The sequence below is a fragment of the Dasypus novemcinctus genome, chromosome 7, assembly GCF_030445035.2.
Source record: "Dasypus novemcinctus isolate mDasNov1 chromosome 7, mDasNov1.1.hap2, whole genome shotgun sequence".
Classification (NCBI taxonomy): Eukaryota; Metazoa; Chordata; class Mammalia; order Cingulata; family Dasypodidae; genus Dasypus; species Dasypus novemcinctus.
Genome location: NC_080679.1, coordinates 29,731,767 through 29,738,006, shown reverse-complemented (window position 1 = coordinate 29,738,006; position 6,240 = coordinate 29,731,767). Strand labels below are relative to the sequence as shown.

General features: G+C 42.0%; 1 pseudogene; it reads left to right on the top strand.

Moving 5' to 3' along the window:
* The first annotated feature begins 262 nt into the window (after positions 1-262).
* On the top strand, positions 263-5,527 carry LOC101431305 (guanine nucleotide-binding protein G(i) subunit alpha-2-like; annotated as a pseudogene).
* The last annotated feature ends 713 nt before the right edge of the window (positions 5,528-6,240 follow it).

Sequence of the window (6,240 nt, the reverse complement as noted above, 5' to 3'; positions counted from 1 at the left end):
ATCACTCCTTGCTGATGGCAATCTCCCTGGTTGATGGTGGATATCATCAGCCATCTATGCAGTAAATTCAATGATGACTCAAGTCTATATATGTCCTTATATTATAATTAACCCAGTGCTTGCTTGACCAAACAACTGGGCACAATTACCTGGCCATGTTGACACATTAGCATAACTATCACAAATAATAATATACTGCAGATTTATAACATATGTGGAAATGTAAAGATGGCAACAATAACAAAATGGACAGGAGGGAGAAATGGGAGTATACTATTTTAAGACCCTTAAATGTGAAGTCGTTTATTATTTGAAGAAAGACTGGTAAGTTAAAGATGTATATTATAAATGCTAGATGGCCAATAAAAAATTAAAACATGGAGGTAAATCTATTATATTCTAAATACTAGGAGTAAATGGAATAATAAAGAGTAATTAATTTATAATTTGTCATTATATGAAGAAATGACAAAAATGTATGCAGCGGGGGGAAAAAATGTAGGAAAGAAGTGTTATAGTGATGAGCCAGATAGAACACTATGTTATAATTTGCCTAAATGTTGTATTCTTTGTGGCATATGTCAGCTTTACAAAATTTGTGATTTGTTGTGATTTCTTTTTTTCTTTCAAAATATTCATTTTATCTCTAAATTTGTGTTCAAAATTTGGGTTTATTTTTCTTGAGAGCCCCAGAATTCTTTAAGTTTTAGGCCACACAAGACTTTCAGGCAAGGTGCTGCCAGAGGGCCTGTAAGAACAAAGGCATGGAGCTTCATCAAGCTTTCAGAACAGGCTGTGTGACTGCTTTTATGCCTGCTTACTAATAAAAGTTTTTATATGTGACAGAATTGGGTCTACAACCTGTTTTCAATGTAATATACTACCCCGTAAGGAGGTTGTAGGGGAAGAGAAGAAAGCAGAGTAACTATATAATTTAACATCCTAGACTAAACGTGCTGCAGTCCGTTTTCCACTTGCTCTTGTAGAAAAAAAAAAATTAATAATTATATATATATATAGCTTAATTTTTCAAAAATAAAATCTGCTGTTGAGCTTTTTAAAAATAACATAGCTTGATGATCACTTCAGACACATAGTATTCTTTGGGAACAATTCAAGATATGTTTTTAGTGTCACTTTGTACTCAAAAGACACAGAGACCCAAGAACAAAATGAGAGGATGCTTTTAAAAGCAGGATAATTCTATTACTTGCATTACTTGTATTTCTTATGGAATCCAATTCTCTATTACTAGGCACAGTAAGAAGACTGCAGACCTCAAAGCCTTCTCAAAACCCCTTCAAGGCAGAGATGAGAGTGAGTGATAAAGGCGATACTGAAAGGGCCCTGAAAGCAGGAGCCACATTAGTTGTTTCTGGGGATCTGTTCTCTGTGAATTCAGTCTATGACTACATCCAAAAAGAATATACATAAGGTGCAATATTAAGCTCTCTGCATACCCACGAAATAAGTAAATATGACTAGAATTCTCACCACCTTCTATTCTGGTATGTTTTCTTAAACTCTAGAATTTGAAGGCAAACAACTGCCTTTTGTCATCAGAATTTTGGCATATATTTTTAAAGTTTTTAAAAATCTCAAATACTACTGCCTGGTTTTTGCTTTCTATTTCTTATTCGGAAAGAATTCTCTCATCTCATGTTCCCTAAAACACTTGCCAGTGGACTTTCATCAAAAGAAGTTCTGGGTACAAATGTCAGTCAACACCCATTTCCACAAGCAAGATGAAGGTAGAGTCATTAGTAGAAAATATAAACTTGATCTGTCTTCACACTCGAGTGGCATTTCAGTTTCTTGCTTAACAAGTATGTTAAAGAAGTGAAGAATGACGATTTGCAAGACAGAGAAAATAATGTCACTCAATACCTTAGTGTCCATCATTAAATTAACACTTATAGGAACAATTTCTTAGACTCTTCTGCCTATGACATTAATGAAAAGAAACAAAAGATAAATTCCAAGGCAGTTCACTTTTAAAAAGAAGTTGGAAAGCAGTCTATAGAATTACGTACTATTTTGGAGGCCTTAGCAAAAAGTTATTAATAGGCTTATATCCTGTTTTGTCAATATTTCTAACACAAGTTGTACTAAGTTGTAGTCATCATTGTTATCCTCATTATCATCAACAGCAATAACAGTGGAGGGAAATTTTCTATGAGTTGAGTGAAAGAAGGAAGGAAGGAAAGAACTGTAGACATTTAGGGAATTATAAACGTGATTTTCTTCGCTGGTGAGTGAAGTGTTGGACTGCAACTCAGGTCTCAAAGTCTAACTGAAATCACATTGAATTTGAGATTGATTAGAGGAGGATTTAGGTCTTTACTGTGGTAAGTCATCTCATCCTTGAATATAGTATCTCTTTTCTTCTTTTACTACCTTTATTAAATTTTTAAATTTTTCTGCATAGAGATCTTGTGAACTGTTAATTTCCATATACTTCATTGTTTCTCTTGCTATTATGAAAAGCATCTTTTCTTATATTTACCACTTTATGATTGCCTTTTGTAGAAGAAAGCTATTGGTATCTGTATGTTGAACTTGTATTCGGCCTATTTATTTATACCAGAGGTTCTCAAACTTTTTTGTTCCATGGACTGCTTTGCCAGTCAAGTGAAAACCACAGGCCCCTTACTAAGTCCACATTATACTGTATATTATTTAATAAATACATCACACCTGCACCAACAGGTCCCACAAGAATAATTTTTTTAAATTTAAATTCAAGCCCATGGACCCCTTGTTAAGAAGCCCTGATTTAAATATTTTTCTCTCCTTCCCTTAACTTTTTTCCTTTTTCTGGGATTCATGCTATATGGACAATGACATTGCTACCTCTAGACCTCATATATCTTAATTTTTCTCTCATTCTTTCCATTTTTTTCCCCATATCTTCAAAGAGTTCTAGACCTGATCTCTAACTCAGTAGTTCTTACTTCAGTTGCATTCATTTTGCACTTTACTCCATCCTTTGAAATCTTACTTCAATAGGCTCGCCATCACCTGAAGACCACCAGGTGACCCTTATTGACCTCACACATGCAGAAGAATCACCCAGGTGAGCCCAAGATCATGAGATACATTTTTTCCCTCTAAGCTAATAAATGTAGCAATAGATAACCAGATCATCATTAGATGACTGATAGTCAATGAAGTTGCTATTTTAAGACACAGATGAACCAAATCCTAACCTAAATTTTGAAAAGTAAATTTTTAAAAATCTGAAACTGGTTTAATCTAAACTTTTAAAAGAAAATAAAAGCTGCCGAGAGTGGTCTAAATGCAGCCAGTCTTGGCCCAGCTCTTACCTCTCCGTGGTACCAGAGGAGTTAAAGCATTGTAGAAATGTCAAGCTCACAGGGACCTTGGAGATCACTTAACTCAGCTGTGTGGACCATTTGGGGGACACTTCTATTCAAAGTGCTGTGGCCTGTTTATTAACTGAAGTAGCCAGCCTCATTATAAACACATCAAAATGTGCTTGTGTTTGCTCTTTGGATTCACAGTGATTTATAAAACACCTTTTGATATGCTAAGAGCCTCTAAAGAGGACAGAAACCATCAATTCAACAAAACATTAGGCTGCAGAAAGAACAGCTAACTATCTTTTTCTGCTGTGAATTGACAGTCAAAAAAAATGGACTGTTGTCATCACCAGCAGGCCTCACTAAAGAAGACAACCTACTACTGACCTTGGGAAGAAACAAACATGTATTTGCCTTTACTTTTTCCTACTTATGCAAAATTCAAAAGTCAGTTGCCCTCGGAGAGTACATTTAGTGATATGGTGAGGGAGGAAAGCCCAGGGAGTCTTGGTACATGTTGTAAGCCCACTATAGCAAATTGAAAAGAGTGGAGGGGTCCTTGGGGAAGTTTTGCCCTTTTTTTTCACTTTCTTAGTCTCGGCTTCTTTATCCATAAGAGGGAGCGAATACCCAATTCTCAAGGCCAATGTGAGAATTTAGTGGAAAGTACATGAGAATTATCCGGCACATACAACGACTGCTTAAATTATAGCTGTCACTTTTATTATTAACAACATTAAAGAAAATAAGAATGAATTTCAGTATGCAGAACCGGGATGAAACCTAGAAAGATCCTGGAAAGAAAACATTTTATCATGATGTCAACTCCAAACAATTGAAATGAAGGTTAACTAGAAAAACACCAGCAATATCATAAATGAGTCACTTGGGGGCGCCAGACCAGAATCCAGGAAGTCATTTCGATCAAGTATTTAAATGTAGTAGGAGGATGGAAAGCCTGTGTAGACAGAGTATTTTTGACCGCTTTCTAGCCCATCCCACTGTCTAAGCAAATTTAAAGGGCGTTATGCCTTATCTGCCCATTATACGAATCAGGGTCAGGGAAACCTTTTGGTTTAGGGCAATATAAATGAAATGGGAGGGAAAGGTTTTGTCTTCAGGAATTCCTCTTGAAACGGCTCAGAACCGGGCCGTTTGGGGGCCTGGGGCGGCGGGATTGGCTGCAGCGGGAGCGCGGGGGACAGGGCTGCGGCCGTGAGCTGCAAGATGATCAACAAGAACCTGCGGGAGGACCGCGAAAGGGCGGCGCGGGAGGTTAAGTTACTGCTGCTGCGTGCTGGGGAGTCAGGATAGAGCATGTGCACGAGACGTGCACGAGGACTGCTGCTCGGAGGAGTGACGGCAGTATCGGGCAGTGGTCTGCGGCAACACCATCCAGTCCATCACGGCCATTGTCAAGGCCATCCGCAACCTGCAGCTTGATTTGCCGACCCCTCCCGGGCGTCAACGCCAGGCAGCTGTCTGCACTGCCTTGCTCGGCCGAGAGGCAGGGTGTGCTCCCTGAGGACCTGTCTGGCGTCATCCGGAGGCTCTGGGCTGACCCTGGGGAGCAGGCCAGCTTTGGCCGCTCGCGGGAGTACCAGGGAGTTCCAGCTCAACGACTCGGCCGCCTGCCACCTGAACGACCGACCGGGGGCGCAGAGCGCCGGGCGACCACATCCGCAAGCGGCAGGGTGTGCTGCGGCCCCGCGTGAGGACTCGGGGCATCACGGAGACACGCTTCAAGCACCTGCACTTCAAGATGCTTGACGTGGATGGTCAGCCGTCTGCGCGGAAGAAGTGGAGCCGCTCTTTCGAGAGGTCACGGCCATCATCTTCCGTGTGGCCTTGAGCACCTACGACCTGGCCGAGGGCGAGGAGATGAACTGCATGCACGAGAGCATGAAGCTGCTTGACAGCATCTGCAGCAAGTGCTTTACAGACACGTCCATCACCGTCTTCCTCAACAAGAAGGACATGCTCGAGGAGAATGCCCCCCACAGCCCCCTGACCATCTTCCCCGAGTACACCGGGGCAGCCAGCTACACCATAGCAAGTCTGAGGACCTGAACCAGCGTAAGGACACCACCATTCCTGGACTCCACGGAACAGTTGCTCAAGAAAGGGAAGGAGGAGGGAGGGAAGGAAGCTGCAAACCGAGAGAACATTGTAGAGAAAAACTATTTAAAATTGTGGGCTCCTGACCGGCCCCCTCCCACACCTCCAGTGATTCCGTGCCCTGTGTGTTTGTGTGTCTGCGTGTTTACACCCATCCCTGCCCTATCTATCCCAGAACTGGGTTCCAGGGGCTGTCGAGACAACTGCGAACGTCACCAAGGGCCTGCCCCAGCAGCCCCCGGCCCTGGCTCCATTAACCTGGGTATAGCTCTATAGCAGTAGCCTAGGAACCCCCGCTGCCAGCAGGGGAACTGTGCACCTCGTGCCCTCGCCCCAGGCCCAGGCCCTTCCGCATCGAACGATTCCTTGCATTTTTCACGTTTTATGGAATTGTTCACCTGGTTGCAAGAGTAAAATGTAGAGAAAAAAATTCCTCTTGGAGAGAGCACTGTGTGGAAAAAATATCCTAATTAGGGTAGCAGTCACTCAGTGTAGAGCTGAGTTCCCTTTGGATCTCTCTGTTTCTGTATGCCCTTCTCCCCAGCTTCACTGTGTCCTTGCCTCACAGGGCCCACAGCTGTGCCTGTCCTCAGAGGGACTCCTCTCAGGCTACTGGAGGCCTTTAGCCTGCAGGTACACTGAACTTCAAGTACATGACAGCTTGTAACCCTCTGATCAAGTCTTGGCCAGTAATAATCGATGGTAACAGAATATGAAAAGTTCAGCTTTCTTCTCAAATCCTAAACTGTGAGTGTAATTCCTACTCCAAAGGACTGTGCCAAGATTACAACTTTGCCTG